This window comes from Orcinus orca, chromosome 6, assembly GCF_937001465.1.
Source record: "Orcinus orca chromosome 6, mOrcOrc1.1, whole genome shotgun sequence".
Classification (NCBI taxonomy): Eukaryota; Metazoa; Chordata; class Mammalia; order Artiodactyla; family Delphinidae; genus Orcinus; species Orcinus orca.
Genome location: NC_064564.1, coordinates 96811279 through 96830688, shown reverse-complemented (window position 1 = coordinate 96830688; position 19410 = coordinate 96811279). Strand labels below are relative to the sequence as shown.

The 19410-nt window shown below is 44.0% G+C and overlaps 1 protein-coding gene across 2 annotated transcripts in view; it reads left to right on the top strand.

Annotated features, from left to right (window-relative positions):
* The window catches only part of EPB41L4B (erythrocyte membrane protein band 4.1 like 4B), a 145095-nt gene that overhangs the window by 82713 nt on the left and 42972 nt on the right, over positions 1-19410 (top strand). The gene's annotated exons all lie outside the window — the stretch shown is intronic.

Here is a 19410-nt window from a genome sequence, read left to right as displayed (position 1 = left end):
TGGATTCAATTGTCTGCAACCAAGAGGTCTAACCAGTGTGCATACATGTTAATTGTTAAAGGAAGCGTACGGTTTTCATCCTTCAACTTGGCGGACCTTTCTCTACTGCATTTGACAGCGGTGACCACTCACTCACAGCTTCTTGAAACTAATCTCTTGATTTCTGTGATCTCTGCTTCTCTAGCCCTTGGACTTTTTCTTCTGTCTTTGTCACAGCCTCTTCTGTCTTCCTGTTAAACATTGGTGTTCTCCCAGGGTTCTTCCTCTGCCCACTGCTTTTCTCCCTGATCACAGTCTACCTGCCCTTCTCATCTTGTCAAGATTTTATAAGTGCTGTTGACTCTGAAGCTATTATCTCTAATGCAAACTACTCTGCGAGTTTTTATACTGACATTTCAACCTCTATATCCTTGTACACCTCAGACGTCACATGGCAAAACTTAAATTCATCCCCTTCTACTGAAAAAAACAAAACACAATAACTTCACTTGAATTCTCTTCTTTCTCACCAGGGTAAGCATTTATACATCATCCACAGCTCCGCTCCCTTTTGCCGCCCATGTCCAGGCAGTCCTCAGGTCTGTTCAGCTTGCCTCCTTAGTATTTGTATGTAGCCCTTCCTCCCTCCTTATCAACACTGATCTTGGAGTAGCATCTTCTGTCTGGCACTGATCTCTCTGACTCCAGTCTCCCGATGAGCTCATTCTCCTCGCAATCACTGGAGTGATCTTTCTAGAACACCGTCTGATTGCGTCCTTGCAGTGCTTGATATCTGCCGGGGTTCTCCATGACCCACAAGATGAAGTCCAAGGCCTTCTCTGGAATTCCCCCGCTATCTGCTCCTGTCCTGTTGCTCTAGCTAGCGTATTTTTCCCCCATTTCTCACCCTCCTGTTTAAACTCCTACAACACCAAACTGCTTGTAGTTCCTGGCATTCACCATACCCTGCTGTTACTCCCATCTGTGCCTTTGCAAATACTGTTCCTTCTGCTGAAAATGCTGTCACTCCCATCCTCTTTACCCAACTCCTGCTCATCCCTTAAGCCTCTGCTCAGACGCTGGCTCTCTTCTCCCAGGGACTCTGACTGCCTCCACCCGCCTCTGCAAATTGGGCTAGTTCCTGTGCTCTGCTCCTCTACTTCCCCCAGCCCCCGTGTATATCTATGATGTATTCACTATTTTGTGTTAAAACTGCCTTTCTTATTCATCTCATCTTGGAGGCTGTACGTTCCTTAAGTGTAAGCTTTGTGTCACACCCTCCTTTGTTCCCCGGTACCTGATGAGTAGCAGGTGCTCAATGAATGTCTGCTCAGCAGATGAATTATTCTGCATTCATTCTAAAGGAAACATCTAACCAGATGACAGGCAGGAACACATCACTTCTGAGCTGGTCTGAAGGTATCTGAACAACTGTATCCAGCTGGGAGCATCATCTTTTGAGCAGGACTTTGCCCACCACGTGCGTTCTGGATTCATCTGCTAAACGTGAATATTATTCACTGTGCCCACGGCGTTCTCATGGGAGGCTTCGCTATAATTTTGAGTGGGGCAAACGACGGTCCAGCCATGTGACACTGGAAACGCCGGTAGGTTGACACTGATCCACAGAAACGTACAGGGGCCAGTAGCCAGATGTGCGCTTCAAACTCTGCATGTGTCACTTCACTTGATCTTCCCAACTGCTCTGTGAGGTGGGTGATATTCTTTTCACACGTGGGGAAGTTCAGGCTTAGGGTCTAACCAAGCAGCTTGCCCATGGTCGCTCAGAATTCTGACTTCAAAGTCTGTGTTCTCCGCTCCTGTGCTTTAAGGCCTCTCACCGCTAATTATTCCACCATTTGGGACCCTGTCCATCCACATCTCCAGGAGACTGTTACTAGATGATGTTGAAGAGTTCACTCCACTGAAATCCAGAACTACCAGAAAGCCACCTTCCGCCACTATCAGTATAGTGACTGTCTGTCTCTCCTCCCCACCAGTGGTCTGTAACCTTGCTCATCACCATCACCAGTGAGCTAGCAACCCTTCCCAATACCCCGCCCGTCCCCTCACCCCTCCTCCAGCAGTCTAGTCACCCTGTCCATGCAGGCATTCGTGTACCAACAGCCCCCTTTTCAAAGGAGCGGAGATTGAGCATTATTTTCTTAGTGAGCCACTCATTTGATATGATCCCCTTCTTCCTTCCCGAGAGCTCACAAACTGGTCATTTCTTCTGGAATATTACCTGCCAGTAAAACCAAACTCAGTATTCCATAAACTAACGGGATTAGGTCTTTGCATTTTTGAAACTCAGTTACTTACTGGTCTTGATCATCCACTGTTTTTCTGTGATCCCTGAGAATATCTAACAGTGAATTGACAGTATCGTCACATTGATGTAATTCACGTGGACTGGAAGTGTTGAAATCATGTCAGGTAATTACCTTGGCCTTCAAAACCCTCTTGCTTGTTCCATTTCTTGGTCTACCACTTCCACTGAAAATGGTCCTCCTTAACAGTGAAGATGAAGGAGTAAGGACAGTACAGGAGTCCTTTGTTTTTCATGCCTGTTAATATCCCACCATGCTTCCAGGTCAGTGACTCCAGCCTCCTGGGCCCTGCTCTGAGCACAACAAATGATAGATCCTTTTTGTTGCCCTTAATTTTTCCAGCTTTTAACTAGTCTTTTAAGATCTGAGCTCATCAAAGAGTTCCTTCAGCAGCCGCATTGATCCATTTGGATGAGTATTTCCCACCCGGCTCTAAGTGAATTCCCTGACTGACTGAATCTTCCAAAAGTACCAGGTAAATACCCTAAATAGCCCTAGAATGATTTGCTTCCACCATTTTGCTCTGGGAGGCAACAAATGTCTAGGCAAGGTATAAGGGGGCAGAGATAGAGAAAAAGCAAACTGCAGCTAAAGAAAGGAAAGTCCCTTCGCACATGAAAGGTGGCACGGTTTAAGAAGCCCCAGCATTATCTAAAAGGTGAAATAGAGGTGAAATTGACATTCAGCTGAGACTCCACTAAAGAAGCAATCCTCAACAATTCTGCAAAAAGGCCCATTTCCCCCCAAATTAGGAAGCCAAATAATCGCTTGGACAGCTTGTTAAAAATGGAGATTGTGAGGCTCTATTTAGGGGGTCAGGGTGAGACCTAAGAACCTTCCTTTTAGTGGTCACTCCAAGGAGAGTCTGAGGTGGGCAGGCGCAGGACCACACTTTGGAAAAGCACAGCTTCCTGTCTTGTTATGTTTGCCCTTGTTTTAGTGGCTCCATTTTTAACTAATTAGAGACCAACTCTTTCTTTTTTTTTTTTTTAACATCTTTATTGGAGTATAATTGCTTTACAATGGTGTGTTAGTTTCTGCTTTCTAACAAAGTGAATCAGTTATACATGTACATATTCTTTTTCTTAAAGAGGCATGATGTTCAAAAGTAAATGGACGGGGACTTCCCTGGTGGCGCAGTGGTTAAGAATCCGCCTGTTGATGCAGGGGACACGGGTTCGAGCCCTGGTCCGGGAAGATCCCACATGCCGCAGAGCAACTAAGCCCGTGCACCACAACTACTGAGCCTGCGCTCTAGAGCCCGTGAGCCACAACTACTGAGCCCGTGCGCCACAACTACTGAAGCCTGCGCGCCGAGAGCTCATGCTCCACAACAAGAGAAGCCTCCACAATGAGAAGCCTGTGCACTGCAACGAAGAGTAGCCCCGGCTCGCAGCAACTAGAGAAAGCCTACGCACAGCAACGAAGACCCAACGCAGCCAAAAATAAATTTAAAAAAAAGTAAACAGACGGATACATCATAATCAGCTACATCTGTCTCCTCAGCATAGCTTTGCACTTCCTTGGGCTCATGGTGAAGCAGAAGAATGTAAGAATTCTAGTGGTTCTTTATATGGCTTTAATTTCATCACAACCTCCCTCCCCCAAAATCTGTCAAACCAAGACTTAGGTCATTGTTGGGCCCTCCTGCTGAAGTGAGAGGCCAGTGAATTCCAACCACTCGAGGAGGAGAGGGCATAGCACACCCCAATCTAAGGACCCGTGCCAAGATTAGAGCCCACGGTGGGGTAACAGGTGGAAGTTTACGGAAGCAAAATGGCAGGATGTTGCAGGCTCATGAGAGAAGACTGCAGAATCCAGTGTGGAGTGGTGATTTTGTTGGAGCACTTTGGACACGCTTTGGAATCTCAGGTAGTTTGAATCCCAGCTTTGCCCCTCACTAGCCGTGTGACCTTTGGCCTGTTTCTTATCTTCTCTATGCCTCATTTTCCTCATCCCAAAATGGAATTTAACAATGTCTCACTGTTATGAGAATTAAATGGCACTGTATGTGTAAGGTGCTTTGCACAATGTTTGATGCTAGCTGGTAGCAATTTTTAGCAGTTTTTGAGATTTAAGGCCTTAGCAGTCCATGTAGTGAGAAGCAGGACAAGGGGATTCAAAGTCTAGCTCAAGGAATGGTGTATCTCCTAGGTTGATGGGTTAAGATGTATGGTCTAAGTTTAGCAACAGAAAGGGGTGCTTCATTCCAAAGGAAAGGTCACATGGAAGAGAGTTCACACAATAGGTAAAGACACAGCTCTGAAACTCTAACAAGTGAAAAGCAGAAACAGCATGGGGATGTTTTCAGAGGAGATAAAAGGAAATAGAAATGATATTTCTGTCTGAGAATACCAAGAAATAACTGTCCAGGCAGAATGTGGGCAATGCTTTCCGACCTGCAAGTGGGAGAATGGCCCTAGGGAAGGAATTGGTGAGACCACAGAGAATCCATTCTGCTGGGACATTTGGGACTCAGAAGTTGAGAGAATTGAAACAGATCTGCTCAGTTCCCAGCCTGTCCCAACTTGAGATTTCATCTTACACAAAGCAGAGGAAGCTTTTAACTATTTGGAGACTAAGTAGAAAGTAATAAAGAGAACTGCTGTGCTATTCAACCTTTTTTAGGAAGTAATACAGACAGTGGTAAAAATTCAAAACTATCCAAAAGTTACTTTTCCTTTCCACCCTCTTATTCCCTAGTTTTCCCCAGAGACAAACATTGTTAGCATTTCTTGTCAATCTAGAGCTATTCTGTGTTTAAACAGGCACATATTTATTTAACCAATCAATACTGATGGACATTTAGGCTGCCCTGCATCTCTAAAATGACAGCTTTGCCGCCATCCTTATACACGTCGTGCACTTGAGCAAATCCATCGGCAGAATAAATTCCTTACAAGTAGAGATGCTGGTCCAAAAGGAATGCACGTATTTAATTTAGATATTGCCTAATGAAGTTTCCCTCCAAAGATATCCTACCTGATTACGCCTCTCGACACTATACACACAACAGCTATTTGACAGGGCCTCTGTGATCCCACAGGAGACATGCGCCTAGCCTTCGCTAACTTTTTTAAAACCCTGCTAGTCTGATGGGTAAAAATCAGAATTTCTGTTTCAGTTGTATTTCTCTGTAAGCAAGGTGGCACACCTTTTTATCACTTTGAATGCCATTTGTTCCTTGTTTACTGTGGAACATCTGGAGGCCCTAATCTTGAGTCATACCCTTTAATAAAGATCAGACTGATGAAGTAAAATCCGTCACCTTAGCCTTTTTATAGTGAAGAAAGGGAAGCCTGGGAAGAGTTGATCTTTACCAGACATTCTGTGAAAGCAGCTTTCCAGAAGTTCAGGTAACAGTCAGCATGATACCTGCATGCCCTGGAGGTCTGAAAAAGGAAAAGGGGCAGCATGATAATAGCCAGGATGAAGGAATTGATTTCTAATATCCATGTTTCCTTTCCCTTTTGGGAGTTGATTAAGAACTGCACACTCAGACACTGTGAATTTCCCTGGTGTATTTGATCAGGGAAGGACGGGTTTACATTTTATTACAATTAACATTCTAATATATGGAATCTAAAATCACAGCCATATCGCAGGACTCGCCAGTGGTTTTATTGGGGAAAGGCTGCAGCATTTAAAATACCAAACGGCTTAGTCTAGGCAATCCACTAAAAAGGGTTAGAATAATTAGAGGAACATCCCCGTAGGCTCATGTTACAAGAAACCTGCAGAAACCTACCTAATCCTCCCCTACTGAATAGGGAATGGTTTAAACATCCACTCTGTACCGCTGAGACCTCAAAAGCAAGAGGTGTTGCTGTGCTAACGGCTCCACTAGCCAGTTGCATTCCGTGGCTGGATAAAGACGCTGTAACTATATTTAAGGCAATTTTAAAAGCCCTTAAAATTAGGCCCAGTGTATGGCTTCGGAGGCTAACTAGGGGAGTTTGTAATAGAAGCTTCTGAAGAACCTACAAGAATTGGGGAACAGCGAGAGGACCATTTGAAGAGATTTTTAAGCACGAATGAAAACCAAAATAGATTAATCCTCATCTGTATCCCCTCAGGACCTCGTACCCCACATTCAGCTCCTGCTCACACTTGGTCTTGTGCAATTAGAATGTCCAGGACCTGCCCTGAACAGAGTCTGCATTTTATTCATCCAACTTGAACTTCTTTCTGGAATGAATCATCATTTCATTCATTTGGGTGAGTTGGATGGTGTCTGCCGAGTGGAAAAATAACACTCGCAGCTCATGCCCGATTCTGCCATAACTCTTGCAGAGTGCAAAGGGTGATAAAGAACGGGCTCTTTCGACATTATTTTACACACTAGCAGCTGTGCTTCCATGGCAACGATAATTTTGTCTTACTGTTCCTTGAGGGCTCCCGTGTGATGCTACTGGGGTATGCATTTAAAGCAGTGGCTAGGGGCAAGTCCGTGAATGCTGTTCCCCACCTGAAGAAAGAAAGAAAAGAAGAGGAATCTTCTTTTAAGGCAGAGAGTGAGCACTGATATGCAGAAATGAGAGGCAAAAAGAAAATCTGTAAGAAACCAAGGGAAAACAGTGTTGGGTTTGTTAGAAGTGAATGCTGTGAAGGAAAACAGCAATATTTATGTCAGTATTTTTTTCCTTAAGGCAGGAAAAAGATTGAGTACATTCTTAGTCATGAGCCTCTGTGCAAAAGTGAACTCATGAAATATTTATTCTTTGGACTCAGATCCTGAAATTTATCTGGAATTGCTAAAGTCCTAGATCTTACCGCAAAGTTACAGAGCCCTTCCTCACAGCTTCTTGCTGTCTCCTACACAGACAATTAGAATAAGACATCGTAAAACTTAGCAAGAACAATATCAAGGTAAAATGGATTTTCTGGCAGAAAATGTTCAAGGCCTGCTTGTCTGCTTACAGCCATTCATCGACACCAATGGATACCAGTTTCACCAAAGGAAAACTCCAGACTCAGAGATGGAGGTACACATCCCGTAGCTCACACGGGACAGAGACCCCGTTACCACTGAACAAATCGTAAAGGCTCTCATCATTCCTTGAGATGTGGAATGTTTTACTCTGCAGTTTTGCCGAGACCATCATGTATTGTTAAGAACAACTGGGGAATTCGTGACCAGAGTGAAGCTTTTATGAACTGACACTTGATAAATTACCTAGGGAGAGTTCAATTTTAATGCACTAGACCATTCATCCAACAAATATTTACTCCGCTGCCTCACTGTGCCAGGTACTGTATAGATGCTGGGAATTGCTATTGAGGAAGACACCGTCTTTGGCTCCAGGCACCTAGTAAACTAATGAAAACAAGAGCTCCCAGTCTACTGTGGATTCAGATAGCACCTGTGCTAACACTAACTGGACAGTTCCGAGTTGATTGCCTGGAAAATGTTGAAAGAAATACAAATTGGGAAAAAAAAATTTCTGCCAGTTAGTAATCCATATAAAAGAGTAAATAATGCCAAAAAAACGTAATTTTGACCTTTTCAGACAAGAGAAAAATGAGGTAGGGGCATCGTTTCTCTCTAGTCGCTTTTAAAAAAATAAAACCACTAAGTTAGTGTAAGAAATCATCCCAAATTAATAGACCTAACATTCGTAATGTGTCACATTTCTAAGTTGTTGGTGCAGTTTTCTTCTCAAACCCATTATGAAAAAGGTACAGTTTTTCAATTATACTCTTACTGTCAGATAGTATGTTTGCGCTAAATTCAATAAGAACTTGTAGCAACATGTTGGTGTAATGCCTACTCTGTTTAGTCTCTGCTAAATTAAAATGGAAATGAGTGACAGGTATCCTGGAAACCAGGATGGGTAAATGCACCTTCTCCTGTCTCTCATCCGGACATGGCAGAGATCAAATTATTTCATTGATCTGTAGTTCCTGAGGTATAAATGCTTAATAAATGACTGTCTGAAAATGCGGTGTCTGGGCAGATAAGTGAAATCAGTTACCTAAGGTCATAGCTAAGGGGCAGCACAACCAAAGCTAAGTGCCAACCAGCATTCTTTTTTTTTTTTTTTTTTAACATCTTTATTGGAGTATAATTGCTTTACAATGGTATGTTAGTTTCAGCTTCACAACAAAATGAATCAGTTATATATACACATATATTCCCATATCTCTTCCCGCTTGCGTCTCCCTCCCTCCCACCCTCCCTATCCCACCCCTCCAGGCGGTCACAAAGCACCGAGCTGATCTCCCTGTGCTATGCGGCTGCTTCCCACTAGCTAACTGCCTTACGTTTGGTAGTGTATATATGTCCATGCCTCTTTATTGCTTTGTCACCGTTTACCCTTCCCCCTCCCCATAGCCTCAAGTCCATTCTCTAGTAAGTCTGTGTCTTTATTCCTGTTTCACCCCTAGGTTTTTCATGACATTTTTTTTTTTTTAAATTCCATATATATGTGTTAGCATACGGTATTTGTCTCTCTCTTTCTGACTTACTTCACTCTGTATGACAGACTCTAGGTCTATCCACCTCATTACAAATAGCTCAATTTCGTCTCTTTTTATGGCTGAGTAATATTCCATTGTATATATGTGCCACATCTTCTTTATCCATTCATCCGATGATGGACACTTAGGTTGTTTCCATCTCTGGGCTATTGTAAATAGAGCTGCAATGAACATTTTGGTACATGACTCTTTTTGAGTTATGGTTTTCTCAGGGTATATGCCCAGTAGTGGGATTGCTGCCAACCAGCATTCTTTTAATGTCATTATACTGCTGCTTTCACCATCCACGTGGCAAAGCAGTGTCTCTTGGCACTGAAGAGAGCACAGGGCTCTATAGTCAGGTTGCCTGGGTTCAAATTCCAGCTCTGCCATTTACTGGTTGTGTGTCTTTGGGAAAGTTAATTAGTCTCTCTGTTCCTGTTTCCTTATCTGTAAAGTAAGGAGAGTAATAATTGTTCCTTCTTCAAATGTTGGAAGATTAAGTAAATTCATAGATGGCATAGTGCTGGGCAGTCAGAAGTGTTAGCACTTTTTTTTTCTCCTCTGAGGGCATTAATGCACTAGTGTTCAGTCAGGAGGTATGATTCTGGCTGACACCATCTGCTGTGATAACATCGTACTTGAGGGGATTCTGCTAAGAGAGTCCCAATCAAGAGTCACAGTTCCAGGCTAATGGGCTTAATTATGAACTAGTAATGATGCTTCCCAGCTTTATTTTTTTAAATTAATTAATTAATTTGTTTTTTGGCTGTGTTGGGTCATCATTGCTGTGCACGGGCTTTCTCTAGTTGTGGTGAGCAGGGGCTACTCTTTGTTGCAGTGTGCGGGCTTCTCATTGCGGTGGCTTCTTTTGTTGCGGAGCATGGGCTCTAGGCACGCAGGCTTCAGTAGTTGGGGCACATGGGCTCAGTAGTTGTGGCGCATGGGCTCTAGAGCACAGGCTCAGTAGTTGTGGCACATGGGCTCAGTAGTTGTGGCTTGCAGGCTCTTGAACACAGGCTCAGTAGTTGTGGTGCGCGGGCTTAGTTGCTCCGCGACATGTGGGATCTTCCCAGGCCAGGGCTCGAACCCATGTCCCTTGCATTGGCAGGCAGATTCTTAACCACTGTGCCACCAGGGAAGCCCCTGCTTCCCAGCTTTTTCTTGTCCTTGGCACCCATAGGAAATGTGTTGTTGTATAGCACGCTGGGGTAAGCAGACAAGGGTGCTTGAGGCTCCCGGCGCCCCTGGTCCTGTCCCCTTGCTCCAACAACTGAGAGAATGAACGGTTCATCCCACTTGCCACCTTCTGAGGCCTATCAGTTGGGAAGCTTTACTGTGTGTCAGCAACTCCCTGATGCTTTAGTTCTGATTCGGAACATGGAGGTGTCCCCACTTAGGCTAAAAGTAAATTAGGTGCCAGTTTGCCCCAACCAGGCTCTTCTGGAAGGTGTTTAGAGAACTTATGTGCTGCTGTGTGGGCTGCACAGAAGCTCTTCTTGCCTCCAGGAAGCCTGCTATGAAGTTGAGACATGTGCCAGGATAGGTAAAAGAGTAACTGAGTACAGGCAGCACCTAAGGGTGAACTGAGCAATCCAGAGAAGATGCCAGACGACTTTGGACAGAGAGGATGTTCCCTGTGTCCTCCTAAGAGACTTCAAGCTGGCACATCACATATGGGGGACTTCTTGGCCATCCAGACAGTGGAGTTCCGTTAAAAGCAGAGCATCTGTTGAGGCCTTGGCCTTTCTAGCTGATGATTTGGTTGTTTGGAAGGTAGAAGAAACACTGCCCTGCCGGTCAGCAAGGAAGACTGGGTTGGAAGTGTATAAGTGACAAGACCCTTGGAAGAAAATGACCCTGGTGTCTTAGAATCATTAATATGAAATGAGTGGAATTCAGGGTTTAATCTTCCATGTATTCTAATCTTTAGAAGATCAGATTTCAAAAATATTAAACAAGGGTAGATCTAAAAGGGAATATTTTTCACATGGACTATGAATATATCAGATAGTCTGAAAGATGAAGGCATTCAGAGCCCACAATTTAAAACAGTATTTTAAAGAGAAGGAAGGTAGAACATATGACCAAAAACAAAGGGGCAGAGACCTTTTTTTTTTTTTTTTCCTGCGGTACGCGGGCCTCTCACTGTTGTGGCCTCTCCCGTTGCGGAGCACAGGCTCCGGATGCGCAGGCTCCGGACGTGCAGGCTCAGCGGCCATGGCTTACAGGCCCAGCCACTCTGCGGCATGTGGGATCTTCCCGGACCGGGGCACGAACCCGCATCCCCTGCATCGGCAGGCGGACTCTCAACCACTGCACCACCAGGGAAGCCCAGAGACCTTTTTTTTTAAAAGGACTTCTGTAGGTGCATATTTTGGTCAGAGCAAAATGATGAACAATTTAATAGCAGAGCCATCTTGAGGATGGTATGTGAGATTAACAGGACAGAAGAAGAGCCGCTCAATTTCTGTTTTGTTTTTCTCTTTTTCAACAAGGAAGCCAGTCAGTATACTAACTGCAGAAAGGTGAAAAGAACAAAGAGAATGAAACTGAAGTCCAAGATAAGAGAGAGAGTAGTCAGGAAATATTTTGATGCTTTACAGTCAGTCTTCAGGTTGAGAAAAATGGCCTTGAAGAAAATTTGCATATGTCATTGCTGAGCCAGCACCAGCACACTTTGAAAAACTATGGAGTCTTGGGGAAATGCCAGAAGAATAGACAGGGAAATGTCATACAGATTCTTGAAAAATGAATTCTAAAACCTGGAATGATAAGCTTGATGGTAATACCAAGAAAAGTTTGAGAACAGATTTTTTTTTAAGCACTTAGTAAAGTAGTGTTCACTTAGGAACAGAATGGATTTGTTCAGAGTAAGTCATGCTAATCTTTCAAGATTCTTCGTAGGCTAACAGTAGAAGGACTGTCTCTAACCTAATAAGTAGAATTTGTCACAAATCAACATTTAATTTAGATTGTAGATTTAAGATAATCTACATACTTCAGAAATAAGACAAAGATGATTGCTAATATTCAATATCATTCTAGAGGCCTTACCAATGCAATAAGCCAGGAAAACAAAATAAAGAGTAAATGCTGGGAAGGAAGAAACAAAATTCATGTGATTATCCTAAAATACAAGTGAATTCCAATTAATAAGAGTTCAGCAAGGTGACCAGAGGTAGAAATACCTTAAAGTCAGTAGTTTCATGTATCTAGTAGTAAAAAAAATTAGAGAAAATGTAATAATTCGTGAGATCCCATTTTCAATTGTGACAAAACTGATATATGGATAGGAATAAAGTTAATAAGATATGTTCCATAACTTTATGGAAAAGTTAAAAATTCTGACTGAAGGACATTTAAGAAGATCTAAATAGTGAGAAATACCTTATGAATACATTCTCCCAAATTAATCCATTATATTTAATGCTGCAAATCATAATTCCAATGGGATTTTTTTGGTAGTAGCTTGAATTGTAAAGTAATCTGGAAGACTGAGTGCATGATAATAGCCAAGAAAAAACAAAAGAAAAAGAAAAACGATGTGTGAAAGGAAACAGGATTTGTACTATCAGATATTAAAAAGCCCAAATATTAGCACAAAAGTAATTAAGACAGTCTGGTGCTGGTTTAGCAATAAATAAATAGTTCAATAAAAATATGAAGAATCCAGGGCTTCTCTGGTGGCGCAGTGGTTAAGAATCCACCTGCCAATGCAGCGGACATGGGTTCGAGCCCTGGTCCGGGAAGATCCCACATGCCGCAGAGTAGGTAAGCCTGTGCGCCACACTACTGAGCTTATGCTCTAGAGCCCACGAGCCACAACTGCTGAGCCCATGTGCCTAGAGCCCATGCTCTGCAACAAAAGAAGCCACTGCAATGAGAAGACCGCGCACCGCAACGAACAGTAGCCCCTGTTCACCACCAACTAGAGAAAGCCTGCGTGCAGCAACGAAGACCCAACGCAGCCAAAAATAAATAAATAAAAAATAAAAAATTTTAAAAATCATTAAAAAAAATATGAAGAATCCAGAAATAGATACAGGTAGATAATTGTGTATCAGTCATGGACAATCAGAACTGAAACCACTCTTGGCAGGTTTCTTACAGAGGGAATTTGATACAGGGAATTGATTGCATAAGGGATGAAGAACTAAGTAGCTAAAGTGACCAGTGAGGCAACCCAGAAATTAGCAACAGTAGAACCTGCTTATCACTCCTAGAGCTGGAGAGACAAAGAGACAAAGAAATATGGCAGTATTCCAGAGCCCAGGAGCTGGAGCCACAGGGAGTCAGTCTAGTGAAAGCTGAAGCCCTAGGGGACTCAACTACTGCCGAAAACATCCCCTGAGGTAGAAAGAGATGAGGGAGAAATACTTAGCTCCTTTTCCTACCCTCCAGTCTCTGTCAGTGCCTCCCATTGGTCAAACCTACATAGAAACCCAAGGGCAGGGAAACTGGGAAATGCATTTCCTTGGAAATACAGCAGGTCAGGGGCACTCAGGGAGGGTAAGGTAAAGGTAAGGAGAGAGGTGTCCAACCCAGCCTGGGGAGGAGCCAATAAAGAAGAATTTATTTAGGTATTGTGGGCAAAGGTCTCTTTTTTCCTGAAATGAAGAATCAGTTGTCTTAACATCACCCAAGGACATGAAAACATGTGATATGACAGTCTCTATCATTGGGAAGACAAGATGTGTACACAAAGATGTCTGAGGCAGTGGGGTTCTAAGGAGGTCTTGGGATTTTCCTGATGAGTGCATTTGCTGCCTTAAATAGAAGCCGAGGCAGATGGGAAGATGTAGCAGATGGACGGCACTTGGGGCACTTGGCAAGCAGAGAGGTGCGAGTCCTGGATTGTGTCCCAGACTCAGCCAGTTACCCACTGTGTGACCTGGTCACCTCATCCCCCCAGTGGGTCCCCGTTTCCCCATATGCAAAGTGAGAAGGAGGTTGGACTAGGGCCTTGTGTCTCAGCCCTGGCTGCACATTGGATTTAGAGATAGATGATGTAATTAGCCAGGGTAAGGGTTGTACACTGATAGTATACAAAATCTCCCTTGGTTGATTTTTTAATCAGCTTTATTAAGATATAAATTAGATACCATGCAATTCACCAATTCAAATTGTACAATTTAATAGTTTTAGCATTTTCACAAAGCAGTACAGTCACTACAGTCTAATCTTAGAGTATTTTAACTTCTCCTAAAAGAGACCCCAAAGCCATTAGCGGTCACTTCCTATTTCTCCCCATCCTCCCCAGTCCTAGTTAACCACTAATCTACTTTCTATCTCTATGCATTTACCTATTCTGGTAAATCCTATTCCATTCCATACCAATTCCATTCTATAAATGGAATTATGTTTTCAAGGTTTATTCATGTCATAGCATGGATCAATATTTCATTCCATTTTATAACTGAATAATATTCTGTTGTATGGCTATACCAGATTTTATTTATCTGTTCATCAGTTGGTGGACATTTGGGTTGTTTCTACCTTTTGGCTCTTGTGAATAATGCTGCTGGGAATATTCATGTGCAAGTCTTTGTATGGACATGTTTTTATTTCTCTTGGGTATATACCTGGGAATGGACTTTCTGGGGCGTATGGTAACTCTATGCTTAACCTTTCTGAGAAACTGCCAGGCTGATTTCCAAAGCAATTGTGCCATTTTACGTTCCCACCAGCAGTGCAGAGGGTTTCCTCTGGTGCTTTTCATATTCATCCAGAATTTAAAACCACCTAACTGGATGATATCTGAGTGGCCCTGTTTCTACAATGCTATGATTTTTTTTTTAAATACAAGATTAGATCCCCAGGGCTGCCCACAGAAGCCCACGTCTGCCCACAGAAGCCCACGTCTGCCCACAGAAGCCCACGTCACCCAGAACTTGGCTGAGCTGTAGTGTATGATTGGTTCCTCAGAGCACCCTGATAACTCCCAGCCTTAGTTTTAAGAGAAAGCCGTGCAAGTTCTGTGTTCCAGCTCAGGACCCTCCCCCATCCCTGCCCTGCGCAGGTCATAGTTCTGGCGATGGATTCGGGAGGATTATTCTGAATAATCATACTGTTATTATACTAAATACTGTAACTATTATAATATAATAATTAATATAACAATGGTATAATCATATTATAATTATTATAATGTTATAATATTATAAACCTCAATAATTATCCCATTTTTCAGTATGCAACGCATTTTGATTGAGTACCACGTGTCTGGCCTGCTGGGATCCCAGAGTCAGGCAGGGGAGAGGCTCTGGTGGGATTAGGCAGGGCTGTAAAAGTCCCCCAGCCATGCATCTGCAGAGCCGTGTCCACCCCTAATGCAGTCAAGGACATCCCATAGGACACAGTCCCCCCGAGTAGGAACACTAACTTTTCTAGAGTTGGCAGTAGAATGGGAGTAGGGGCTTCCCCCAAGAGAAGGGAGGAGAAGAAACTAGATCTGGTTCAACTTCTCACTTCACATCTACTAACAGGGCACATTACTCACCTTCACTAAGTCCCACTGTAAGAGGAGGTGGCAGCAGCTTCCTTGCAGGGTAACTGTAAAAGAAAAGCATTAAAGCGCCTAGCACGTGCTAGGCACATAGCAGCCCCCTTCTTCCACACCAGATCCTTTCAACTGCCACCTCATGGAAGCAGGGGCTGATGTGTACATACCCCTCGTCCATCACCCTCTGAAAACCAGGACTTGTGACCTCCTTTCCAGAATGCCAGAAGCCTGGTGAATCTCAGTCTCTATTGATGGTGAGCACAGAGCTGGCCTCATCTCCTAAACCTTAGCCACTGGGCCCCGAGGCTTGTGGGCTGCTGAGTGCTGCCGGACCCTCTGGGTGGGCTTTTCTCTGAGGTCCCTGTGGACAGGACAGCTGCACAACCCCAGTGGATGCCATTTACATCATAGTTGATGTGAATATCACCTCCTAGAGTTCTGCAGGGAACAGTCCACGAGGCCAGGAACAGTGATTTCCTTAACAGACTCATAACCCCACACAGTGCCATAAGTTAGGATCTCCAGGATGGTCCTCCGTGTGTATGAGCTGAGAAAACACCCAGGTCATACCACGCCTGCTTATGAATCTTTACTCTTCTAGAAACTTACTCTCAGAGATCCAGGCAGCTTCTCTGACCCTCTATTTCTCTTCCCATTTGTCTCTTTCTCAGTCTTCCCCAAAAGTCATGGTAAAGTGAAAATCACATGTTATTAAATACAATTTATCACTCTCTGCACATATATTTATTTCCCTGTTTAACTTTTCACTCTGGGTTTCCTGGAAATAAAACACGCACGCACACGCACACACACACACACACACACACACACACTTTTAACTTGGAAAGACAGGAAGGTACGTGAGACTACAGCTTCATTCCAGGTCTGCGGCAGACATCGCTCATCAGTCACAGCACTCTTTCCTCCTGAGCTGGCACAACCTCAGAATCCTTTTTCGCCTTACATTCCAAGCAGAGAGTGAGCATCAGTTGGAGATGGCATGGGAGATGATGTCTGTTTACCAGTCCTCAGAAATTCTTGCTCAGAACTTTGCACCACTACGTACAGCCCTGAATGTACCCCAGATCTCTACTATAGGACATCTTGTTCCTTGGGTGTTCATTCTCACATTCAGTGAAACCCGTTTGAAGCTCAATCATAGTTTTCCCTCCTCCAAGCAGCCTTCACTCCCAGCATCCTTTTTTCAATTAATGGCATGCCATTTGCCTGGTCCTCCAGGCTAAAAAATTCAAAAATTTCTGACCCCTCCATGTCTCTGTGTTCTCCCCTTCTCAAATCCTGCCAATACCCCCCATCCTGTCACTCTCTTCCTTTCAGTGTTTCTCTGGTTTGTCTCTGCTGCCTAGACCATTATAGTCCCCATTCAGACCTTTAATAGGCTGGCTGCAGTGTGGAAGGAGGGCAGGGTGGAAGATGAGCCTTGAGGTGTAAAGTGTCCCAGGCTGTAGGGAATTTTCTCTGTTCTGAGCTCCCAGTCTCTGTGCCTCCTTAGGACAGATATTATTTTCAACATATTTGAGACACAGGAAAATAATGCCCATGGGATTTGCAGTTCACACCTTTGTCATCATATCCCAGCTCCACAGCTTCCATTCATCCTTCCTCCCTCTCTCGCTGCTTATTTCCTTTTCGCCCTCCTGCCTTCCATTCCTTCCTTTCATCATATATTTATGGAGCACCAATTATGTGCTAGTCAAAGTCTCTACATGTATACAATGGGATATTTAATGTAAAATAGCTAGCCCAGTGCCTGGGATAGAGCACGTACTGGATAAATAGGTGGGGGAAAGGCTGATTCTCAGACCTGGAAGTGCACCAGAAATCACCTGACCCTGTCACGTCACAGAGGAGGAAACTGAGGCCCAGAGCAGCTGTCCGAGGTTCCTGCACAAAGGTGGGCAGAACTAAGACAAGAAGCCAGGCGTCTCGATGACAACTTGGTGCACGTTTTGCTGCCACCATTACTGCCTCCACGAGGGGGGTGGATACCCTTGGTTATGTTTCAGGTTGGAGAGGTGAAACTGGACTCTGAACCCAGAAGCCAAAGTCACGCCTTCTTCCACATTCTTACGCACGCGCACACGCACACGCGCGTGCAAACACACACACACACACACACACACACGATGTGAGACTGTCCTGAGCCAAGTCTCCAGAAGGCAGCCAGGGTGGACCAAAGACCCAGCTCACGGGACAACGTGGGGACAATGGTGCTGTTTCTTCCGGAAAGCATCCTGCATCTGCAGCAGAGGCCTCCTCTGTACCTCCTTCCCGCAGCGCCCACATGCCAGGCCTGCAAGCCCTGCCTGCCCTGCTTCAGAAACAGCTCAGAGGGCTACTCTTCCATCCAGTGAGTTTGTCTAGCCCCACCCCGTCACAGTCTCCTAATGAACAGACTGGGGTGTCTGTCCTCCACGCAGCCCTCAGCACGAACTTTCTAAAATGGAACTCCAGTCATGTCTTGCCTTTGCTTAAACCCTTTCCACTCCTCACTTCCGCTCCAGCCATCCTGCGCTTTCAACCATCATTCCTTTGCTCAGACTGTTCCTTAGGCCTGTAATAGCCATTTCTACCTTTTCACTTGAAAGACATTCCACAAAACAAATAAACGAAAAACAGTAACAAGGGAACACACCTTCACTGCTTTAGAGCATGTGAGTTATAAATGAGAGAAAATCAACCACATCAAACAAAAATAAATAAATAGAATTTATTGGACCTTGTAATTAAAAAGGTCAGTGGTAGAACCAGCCTCAGGCAGGGCTGGAACCAGGGGTTCAGATGATACCATTGGGGTGTTTTCTTTCTTTCCATCTAGCTTTACCCTCTGCTCGTCTTGTCTTCCTTTGTACATTGGCCACTTCCCACAGATACTCCTTTGTGTCCAGGGAATATGGTCATAAAGTAGCCTCAACTTATATCATCCTCATAGCCAGATCTGACTTATCTGTGTGTCACAGTAGATGCAGTGCCTTGGGCTCACAATACTTTTAGGGGCCCACAAAAATGGTTTCATTTCTTTGAAGTCAGAAGAAAAAAAACGAACTTTTAGTTGAGGAAAATGGTTTAATATCCGATAATATATTCATTTTTATACAAATGCAGTCATAAAATATAATTTTAAATTTTTTATGGAGAAGAGGTGAAAGCCAAAGTGCTTAGGACCCACAAAAGTCACAATAAGGCCCTGTTTGACTCTAAAAAGGAAGAGAGACACTTTCTCTCCATTTCCATGTGTTAAACCTATAGGAAACTCTGTCCCTGATTGGATCATATCCCAGAAAAAGTCACTCTACCTGGAAGGAGGGAAAAGTCTGATTGGCCCACTCTGAGGGGAAATATCAACCTCATACAAACACAAGAAGTGTGGTTTTCTGTAAGAAGAAGGATTCTGTTTCAAGAATGTCTACCAAAATTTGACTCTCTCCCAGTTGATCCCATCCTTATGATTCCTTTCCCAACACCTTCACCAGCCCCAGAAAAACTAGTTGCCTTGACCTCTATGCTCACTTAGCGGCTTGTTCTAGGGTGGTTGTAACTGATTGAATGACAGAATTTCCTACGCTGAGGTGTGAGCTCCTTGAAGACAGAGTGAAGGAGTGGGCAGTAGAAATCTGGTCTATGGGAATGAGCAGAAAGAGGGGTTAGCTCTGCTTAGGGGTGTGAGGAGGAGACCTTTGATCTGGGTCTTAAAGGCTGGAAGTCTTCCTGGAGGAAGGGGTGTTTTAGCTGGGTTTAGGGATGAGGAAGGACTCCAGGGGACAGAAAGAGGTGAAAGGCACAAGGATGGGAAGGACTAGGGTGTAGAGAAGAATACAGCAGGAGATGAGCTGAAAAGAGAATGGGACAAGATCACAGGGGGGCCGTGAGTAAAGGAATTTGGATATTTTCCACGGAACATCTACAGAGGGCTGAAATTGAGTGTAAAATGTTGCATCTTGGTGCCTTTTTCTGCAGAGAAGTTCTGTAGTTTTCTAGATTTCCAAAGGGTTCTCTATCTTAAAATGGTTAGGAATCACTAGTAACAGAGAGGTATTCCAGCTCCTGGAGTGAGGAGTGCCACACTCTAGAATGTAATCAGAACAGCTCTCTGGCTAGTGCTCTGTGGAGGATGGG